At 34.9% G+C, this 9,467-nt stretch overlaps 1 long non-coding RNA gene across 1 annotated transcript; it reads left to right on the top strand.

Moving 5' to 3' along the window:
- The first annotated feature begins 2,499 nt into the window (after positions 1-2,499).
- On the top strand, positions 2,500-8,427 carry LOC113943422. The gene is made up of 3 exons (XR_003526314.1): positions 2,500-2,582; positions 6,536-6,622; positions 8,257-8,427. It is a non-coding gene; the product is annotated as an uncharacterized LOC113943422 (long non-coding RNA).
- The last annotated feature ends 1,040 nt before the right edge of the window (positions 8,428-9,467 follow it).

The following is a 9,467-nucleotide window of genomic DNA, read 5'->3' on the forward strand; positions in this document are numbered from 1 at the left end:
TATGCACATATTCTCTCCAATTTCTGGAAATGACAGACAGAACCATAGATTCACTGCAACACAACATAAAAATAATAAATAAACTACTGCCATCTGCTGCTCGTGAGCCTGAGCTGTTGTGTGGTCATTTGGATTTGATATACCTTTATGTCATACTGGGAGGAAATAACAGACTTCTGTTTCATATGTGTTTTCACACCACCAAAAAAAAACCTACACAAAACTGCTCAGCATCAGAATTTTTGACATAAAGTTACTTTTCCAAAAGAATATCAACCATTCTCTAGAAGAAATTGGGATTGCACAGCTAGTGCTGTTGTTCTAGTTTCTCTGAACTTTTGAGACATGTGTGATAAACTTTGGTAATCATTTATTTATAAGACAAAAACGCTGAAAAATGCTGCTTTGTAAAAAAGGGGTCATTTTTATTGTGAATTCTACCAACTCTTTTTTTATGCTTGGTAAATCACCTGATTTGACTCTTTCTATCTCTGTGACTACAAATTTGTTATCTTCCTTGGTGGCTTCTTTAGAAATATATATATATAAATTATTTGAGATAAATCTTAAAAGCATTGTCTCTTTATCTGCATGAATAAATGGAGTAATATAATTAAAAATGTCCTTGGAAAAATGAAATTATCAATTAGGTTACAATTATGGTATAATTAATCCTGTTTATCTTTAAAAAAATAAAAGTAAGAAAACACTATGCTCTGCATGGTTCCTAACTGCTGCCTTCTTAATTAGGGAATTCTTTCACGGGAGCACAGATAATTCTATTATTAAAACTTTTTTTGCTAACTTAACTTATTAATTTGCTAACTTATCTTATTATACTATGGGTATAGTTCATAACTGTGATGAAGCAACACTATGGTTTTCTTCAGTTAGTGGAATCTGAGCTGCTTTCTGATCACGGTATTTGACAGCCTTGTACAGAAACACTTACCATCATGTTCTTCTCCATGGTGTTAATTAATAGTGTCACCTTTTTGAACAGGTGTTATTAAATACAGGGGGTCTTTTGCTATTAGATGATGTCAGCAAAGTAAGTGATACAGGAGCATTTTAAATTCACATATCTGAGGCTATTATTTACTAAATAACTATTACATAGTAAAAAAGAGAATCATCTAATAATAGAATAATGTAAAGTAACCCTACATAGTTTAGTTGTGTATTTCAAAGGGAGCTTTGAAAGTGCTCAATATTGGCCAAACCCCACAACTGTTGCCCTCAATACCTTAATTAGAATGAGAACATTAGGTCAATGCCATGTGCTTTTCATAATCCAATAAGACGCTTTACTTGTGACAGTTTGCAGAAATACAGCTCCAGATCATGTTCTAAAAAGATATGGGAAGTCTATTCCACAAAAAGAGGTCATCTGCATTCCTGCTGGCCTAATTTCTGCCAGATGTGACTGCTCTCTGATAATAAAACATGGAAGGATCTTTAAAAAAAAAAAAAAGGTATTTTGAAGCTATGAACACCAGAAATCTTTTGAAAGAAGAAGTTTACCTAAATCCTTTGCAGTATCTGGGCAAAAAGTGAGGGTTTGATTTCTTAAGTAGGAAATACTCAAATTTAAAAATGAATTATTCAATTATTGTAAAGGAATTAGTGATAAAGTATATTTTAGGACAAATTAAAATATATTTTGATCAAAACCCAGAAAGCAATAAGCTTATAGTCTTGTAGTACCTCCTCATATTCAGCACCTATCAAAGAATTCTTAGAACTGGGGGATTTTATGTATATCATTTTCTATATATTTTATGTATAGTGTTATCTATAAAACCACTACTCAGTGTTTAGAGACTCTCTCTCTAAAAAGGAATCAGAAAATAACAGGTGATGAAAAGGGTTTTATTTTCTGAATCAACATCAAGTATTCCCAAACCTATTGCTGTCCAATGATAGCAGACCATGAATACAATAATTTTGGATAAGTATTTTAGTTATAGTTCTCAGTGCTTCTTGAACTACCTCTTCATAGTCCAAAGCCTGCAATTACTGTGACATTTAGAAAGGAGAAAAAAAATCTTAATTGCATAATTTTGTAAATATTTGTTATTAATGGTCCATAGTTTAGTGTTGATAAAGCTCTTCTCTGAAACATGACAAATTGGTTCTTCAAGAGGTGCATCACAACCCGACGTTTCCTCCTATCCTTGCATGCAAAATCAGTAATGAATGGCACATTTTTTTCAGTCTTTAGAGTGGTGCAAGTTAAGGACTCAAAAAAATTCCCAAAAGACAAAGCTAAACACGTGTTTAGTCTTCAAAACTAATATTTGATTATGAGAAATTACACCTCTTTCAAATAGCTCTGGTAAACAACAGTCATTTAAAAAAAAAAAGTATGCCATAATACTCCTCTCATTTTACGAAAAGACATAACAAACACTTTGAAATGAAAAACAGGTATCTTTTATTTCAGAACTTGATAGAAGTTCTGCAATTGGAGGAAGAACTAAAGTAGGAAAAGTCTGACAGTTTCCGTCCAAAATAAGCAAAGGAGCTACTATAGATCTGCTGAAAGAAAAAGTGTCTCATGATTTTTAAATATACATCAGGTATTTGGAAATTCTTGGGTGCTGGATTTACACTGAGATCTTTGGAAGTCCTTCATGAACTAAAGCTCTCAGGCAAATCTAAGGCCAATTTTTCATTTATACAAATATCAAAAGTTAGATTCTGTGAAACTATGAAGACTGCAGTCCAGAGAAAACATTAGGTTTGAATCTCTCCCTTAAAATTTAACAACATTGTTATTAATTACTCTGGTTAAAAAAACAAGACAAAAAAAACCCCAAAGCAAAAAAACAAACAAACAAAACCCCAAAACAAACAAAAAAACCCCTAACAACCTAAACAAACTCCTTAAATAAAAACACTGAAAAAATTCTGGAACGTATTTCAACTGCAGATAAATTTTATGGACAACTTTATCCACTCAGGGAGAGTTTAATTGTATGTTTAAGTACCTAATATGCCAAATCTTTTTTGTATGTATATGGATAGAGTATTACCATCTAAATCAATGTCCAGGAACCTTTGAAACGCTCACCAAGGAAATTATTTGTAAATAAATGAACCTGCTCTGAAGTTTTCTTTATCATTTTTTTAACTCCTGAACCAAGAGGGCTACAATCTAAATGAAGCTTGAACCAAAAAAAAAAAAGTTTCATGAAATTGTAAGAAAATAACTGCTTTATTTGATCTTGCACTACAATTTTGTTTAATTTCAAGATTGATATTTTAATCTAAATTTCTTATACTTGGCATTTTCTTTCTGTTCATTTTATTGATTTATGATCATTTTATTAATTTCTGTAAGTCCTCTTGCCATCAAAATCAATAATCACAATGGGAATTTTGCGTAGCTGTTGAAGTCCACAAGAAACTCATCACATACTGGAACATGGGAATTACTCTGTGCTTTTGAAAACTGAAATTGCATACAGAATTAAATCTATAAAGGAAAATCAGTTTAATCGGGGGTCTCATAACAAGAATATATATTACAAAACTTGAAGCCAAAAAATGGTAATGTTTGTTCATAACTTGTATATGACATAGGAAAAAGCCCCTTGAAAATTCATTTTGGTTGGAGGTTTGAGGAAAACAAGGTCAAACTCAAATGGGTGCAAAAAAAGTTGCTAGGATGACCAAGGGAATTAGATCACAGAACACAGGAGATGGGTGATAAAAGAAATTACTTATTTGTCCTGGATTGTAAAATAGACATAAAATCAGAAAAAAATCCTCCATACAAGTACCTCAGAAGACAAAATGTAAGAGAAATTCTAGTTATACTGCATAACAATATTTGACCCAATATTTGCACAAGGACAAAGGAAAATACATTGATGATCATATTTAAGCTTGGAGTTCATTGATTGTTCCTAACAAAACTGCATTTTTTTTAAGGAAGACTGGTGGAAAATTCCCCTGTATCCAAGAACAGAAGCAAACACTTTTATGGTAGATTATAAAGCATGACAAGTGATTAACTCTATGTTTTGAGAGATTTTTATAGAGAGTGTTTTACAGTTCAGTTTACTAAAATATTTTAGCTTTTATTCACTAGACTGCTATCAAATTCGTGGACATCCTCTTCATTGTCAAACCAAAGACAGATATGAAATACAGAATCCAAATACTGGATTCACCTGGCCCTCAATTGATTCCACAAATTAACCTTGGAAAAATCAGTGAATTTCTTTCTCAGGTACAGGGCAGTGTTAATTTATTTCAAAATGTCTAATTAATAGCAGTGCTAATGAAATGCACTGGATATAATTTTAACAACAACTGTTATCTTTATGACAACTCAGCATTTCATCTGAAGGGCAGATTTTTATTAAATAAGGTAGGCAGAGATCAAATGTTAAAGTCGCATAAACGTCCATGCAGGAGACAATCTTTATTCAAGACTCTACTATTCAAAATTAAGTAAGTACATTAAGTAAATTAATTAATCATAGATTCAACATGAACATGATGAAGTCCTTTGCCAGAGACAGCTACAGAACCTGAATTTTAAGCATGATGTATAATAAATTGAAAGTAATGCAAAACAGCAGGAGTGGAGTGTGAGAATGAAGTAGGCATAAGGGGTTGTCCTTCCTGAATACTCCCACTTACTGCCTGTGAAACAGAGTGGCACATGACTGTGAAACCCTTAAGTAGTAATGTCCAACATTGTTTTGAAATGAACTTTTTTTACAGTCCCACCATAACAATTAGAACAAAATAATGAGCAAACACACTATCTCAGTTGCCTCTTTGCATCATTTCTCGTCCCTGTTTTACTACTTAAATATTATTGCACCCCGAAGCTGTTTGGATCAATTACTGCAGGACTTTTTTCATCTCTTGAAAACTTTGAGGTGTTCTTTAGAAAATTACTAGATTTTCCAAGACTTTAATCTCTGTATTGATGACCTATCTGCTTAGGGAACTTGCAGCTCTGTCTCACAGTACTGAAATACTGAGTTTTTTCCTAGTTCATGAACTTCTGCTCATAGGCATAGCTCAATAAAGATTAGTACTAACATATTAGGTTTCACTTCATTTTACCACCCCTATTTCTTTTTTTTTTTCCCCAAGAAATACCACATCAGTAATTCTTTATTTATTTCTACTCTACTTCAAAAACATTTCTTCCCCAACACATTTTAACTGTCCGTTGGTTCAATGCATCCTGCTACACACACCTGCTTCTCACTGCTCAAACACAAATACTGAATTGCAAATCATGTGTCCCTCAGATTGTCACCATTTAATATATCTAATGTATATTAATAATTTTCTTTTGTTATTCTAACATTGTTCTCTTTTAAATGTACATACATCATTATTTTGGGAACTTGGAATCTGATACTGAATCACTTGATTTCAGCAGGTTCCTTGAAAATTTAAGAAATGTATTTATGCTGAGATTAATTCTAAATGGGTCATATAATTATTCTTTGGAATAGGATTATTATAAAAACAAAATGTGTCTCCGTTTTTCCCTTGAGTTCCTAAAGAAAAAGATGGAGAGTTCATAAAATGGTGTGGCAACCTTGGGAATATATTTCTACTACAGCTCTTGAATTGGATTTGTTTAGATACTGTTGTGAATTTATGGAGAAATTACACTGACTTCATGTTTGCCCTCGAGCTGAAATGCTTCAGTTTCTGCAATAATCTGCAATTACTCTCTCTTGGTTCGAGTAAGGCAGCCAGTTTCCCAGATGCAGAATCTCAGGCATGAAAATGGTGTCCAGTTCGCACTGGAGCTGGGACTTAAAGTGAGATTCAGCCTGTGATAGCTTGGAAAGAGTTATTTGACATCAGTATCCATAAATATGTGTACATCATACTCAACAAAAGGTATTTCTAAATGATTTAGGAAAAAGAGGAGTCTCTAGAATTTGGAAATGTTGTACAAAAGATCCTCTATTTCATTTTATTTTTAGTAAATGGTTGCACCTTGCCTTAAATTCTGAAGCATGAGATTCAGTGTTTGGGTTTTTTTCCCAAATACAGATTCTCATAAAATAGAACAGCAGACCTGCTGGAGAACTTAGCACAACAAATTTTTTCATCTGAAGAACTTTGCCTTAACTGACAGTCATTCACACAATGATGTGCATAATGTCTGTCATAATATAAAAATTCTCCTTAATAATTGCCACAAAACAAAATTATAAAGTCAAAGTCTAAAAAGTATTGCAGATTTTCCTCAAGTGCTCAATATTAGTCTGCTAGATATTTCTGACTCTTTAACCTATAATTTCATTCATTATTGATAAGAATATGCATCTGAGTGAAGATTGATTGGAAAATTAATATGCTAACCACGTGATGCAAAGTAAATTGTCATTACAAAAAAAAAAAAAAAACAAAATGGGAAATTATGTTCTTTGTAATGTAGAGTGGGAAAACAGCTAAAGATATAACTTCATCACTTTCAATTGTGCAATTGTACAATTACTCTCTTGTTATTCAGGTCTATTCATTCTTCCACTATCTGAAGCAGAGAAAACAGATGACACTCGTCCACCACACAAGGGGAGGGTGTGGGACTAAATCCTGGGACGAGATCCTGGCACTGGCCACAAATGTAAGTAAAAACTAACAATATGACACAGTTTCTTCTCAGTCACTGATAATCAGAGGCAAGAGGAGGATTTTTGATTTGAATTAGTTTGGTCTCAAGGATGTTCCCATTATGATGTAGCTACAGTAAAGATTCACAGTTTCTGACTTAGGAAGCCAGTTTTGCGGCTCTCCCTAAAGATGCAGTGATGCAACATGAGCTCCTGCAAAAGGTGATTTTGAATATTCTGCTGTAAACACCCCTCTGGAGCACCTCTGTTCACTCTGTTGTTATTATGCCAGATACCAGCTGCAGTGTGTGCTGCTCTTTTCTTACAGCAAATGACAACATAATCAGTAAGACTTTGCTTGCTATGACTCAATGAGATGAAGCATTTGGCAAAACAACATTTCCAGCACAGAGTCATGTATTAATGAAACCTTTCCTCAGTGCTCCCTGTCTGTGTGAGAACCAGGTCTTTGCATAGAGGGAAATTGCTTTGGACAAGAAAAGAAATTAAAGCAGATACAGTTTCTCTTCAGGGTCTTTGGTTGTGATACAATCACAACTATACCGTTCTTGCATCATTTCCATCTTCCCACTTTTACCATCACTTTTATGCAGCCCCTTCATTTGTGTTCCCCTCTTGGTATTTAAGACAAGGGAGTTACAATCTTATCCTTTTCTTTACTGTTGGAAAAATCATTATTCCATTTGTTACTCCTCCTTGCCCTTTCTCCTAAACAAAAAAGAAAGCAAAGGATAACAACTCCAAAAGCTCCTAGTACACCATCACTGTTGTTCTTGCCCTTTTTAAATGTGGCTTCTCATCAGTTTGAAATTTTTTGTTGGTGGAGGGGTGGGGAGTGAAGGGCAATATGAAGAACATGACAATATAATTGAATAAGAAGATGTCGACCATCATTGAGAAGGACAGCCACAGTCCAAAAGGGGGGGGATGGGGCCGTGTCACAGCACGGATTCAGGAGACAAGGTAGGGTGCAGGTAGCTTGCTTTATTCAAGCGTGCACGCCATTTTTTATCAGCTCAGGAGGGGAAAGGGCCAGAACATGGGGCGGAGCATGGGACAGACAAGCGGGGGAACAAACCAGGATAGGGACATGGGCAAAAGGGGGGGGAGCATAGGAGGAACCGGGGAAGGGAAGGAAAGGGCGAATGGTGGCTGTCTCCTCTCTACAGCTTCTCCAGCAAACCAGTAGAGAAGCAGGGAAGCAGGGAAGTGAACCAGCCTGGAGACACAAATTCTGGGGAAACATACAATGTGTATATACATAATAACTGTAAAGTCTGCATCATAAAATCCTTTCAATTGCTGTACATATTTTTCCACTTCTGAAATTGTTCCCATTCTGATTCTTGGTCCTCGACAAAGGACAATAGAGTTCTCCCTTCTTTTTGAATTCAGAGAGGGAAGGGGAGCAGCAATGGCAGCAGCAATGGCACTCCAGGGTACCTGTGTGTACACTCAGGGCTTCCATTCAAAGCAGGCTCTGGCTGCACACAGGTGTACAGGTCAGAATAAGTAATGCCTTGGCTGTGGCTTAACAATAAGGGAAAGATAAAGGAATCTTGTTGGGAATGAAGATGGAAAGTGTTGCTGCTGTACCTGCTGACTTTCTTTCATTATTTTCTTTCAGGACCACTGTGACCCTGATTGTGTGTGGAGTTCATAATGATGCTTCAGGTTCATGACACATTCCTGGAGGGAAATAAAATCTCCTGCCAGTGGTAGAGGATGCTCAGTGAATGCAGCTATACCTTCTCTCCCACACTTTTGCTGCCTATTTCCAGCCCTCTTTGCACTTCCAGCAGTCAATATCCATGCATTTTTACATACTTGGGGAAAACATGTTTATTTAAATCCTGATTTTGTATACTTACTGAGCGAAGTAATAGCTAATAGGAAAGCAAAAGTAATTCTACCTTCTCACTTTAAAGATTTTCCTCACTCCTTTATCATATATGAAATACTGTTGTATTTAATAATGCATAATATTAATATTAAAACCAAGAAATAAACCAAACTCAATAAATAACATCTCATATTGCTACTTCTGTAAATGGCATGTTAGGCTAGATGGACCACTGATCTCACCAAGAGGGAAATTCCTTATGTACTTAAATCTTTTTGATTTTTTACTGATTCCAAGGGAGAAATCTTGGGAGTTATAAGTGAAAAACCTGCATAAGTGCTTTTTTTATTAGCACATGAAGAGTTTTATGAATCTGACAAAATTTAGTGACTGCAACATATATTCACTCACAAACTACTGACATGCTAATCAAATGTCTTTTTATATGCAATATTCCTTAGGCAAGAAAAAACAATAGAGTTATCTATCCTGAAAACAGAAATAAGTTCATCTCAAACTCCAAAAAGCAATATAACCAAATTACCTAGGAAAGAGTTTTTCCAAAACATGACTATTGTTCCATATAACAAGCTTGACTGGGACACAGGTGATTTTTTTGTATCCCTGAGCATGTCCCCACACTGTTATGTACTTTATGAAGTGCAGCTGCCACAGAATAGTCACCACTGCTCTATCACTCCAGCAAACTACGTGGCCCATTTTGGGTAGTCACGTTGTGTGATGTCTGACTTGGAATTTTTTTCCTGCGCCTTTGAATGAATTTCTGCAGAACTAGGCTATTAACACAGTGCTTGTATTTTTTCCCAAATCTTCGTTCACAAAGCCTAGCCATGATGATGTATTTATGTAATATCAGGTGTATTACTATAATAACTACAATGAACCCTCTACTAAACCTAAATGAATAACTGCCTTTGATTCAACTCAATGGTCATTTTGCTTTATCAAAATTTGGAGAGGATCCTCTTTGGAGG

Source organism: Corapipo altera, unplaced genomic scaffold (genome assembly GCF_003945725.1).
Source record: "Corapipo altera isolate COAL_440 unplaced genomic scaffold, ASM394572v1 61411, whole genome shotgun sequence".
In the NCBI taxonomy this organism is placed as follows: Eukaryota; Metazoa; Chordata; class Aves; order Passeriformes; family Pipridae; genus Corapipo; species Corapipo altera.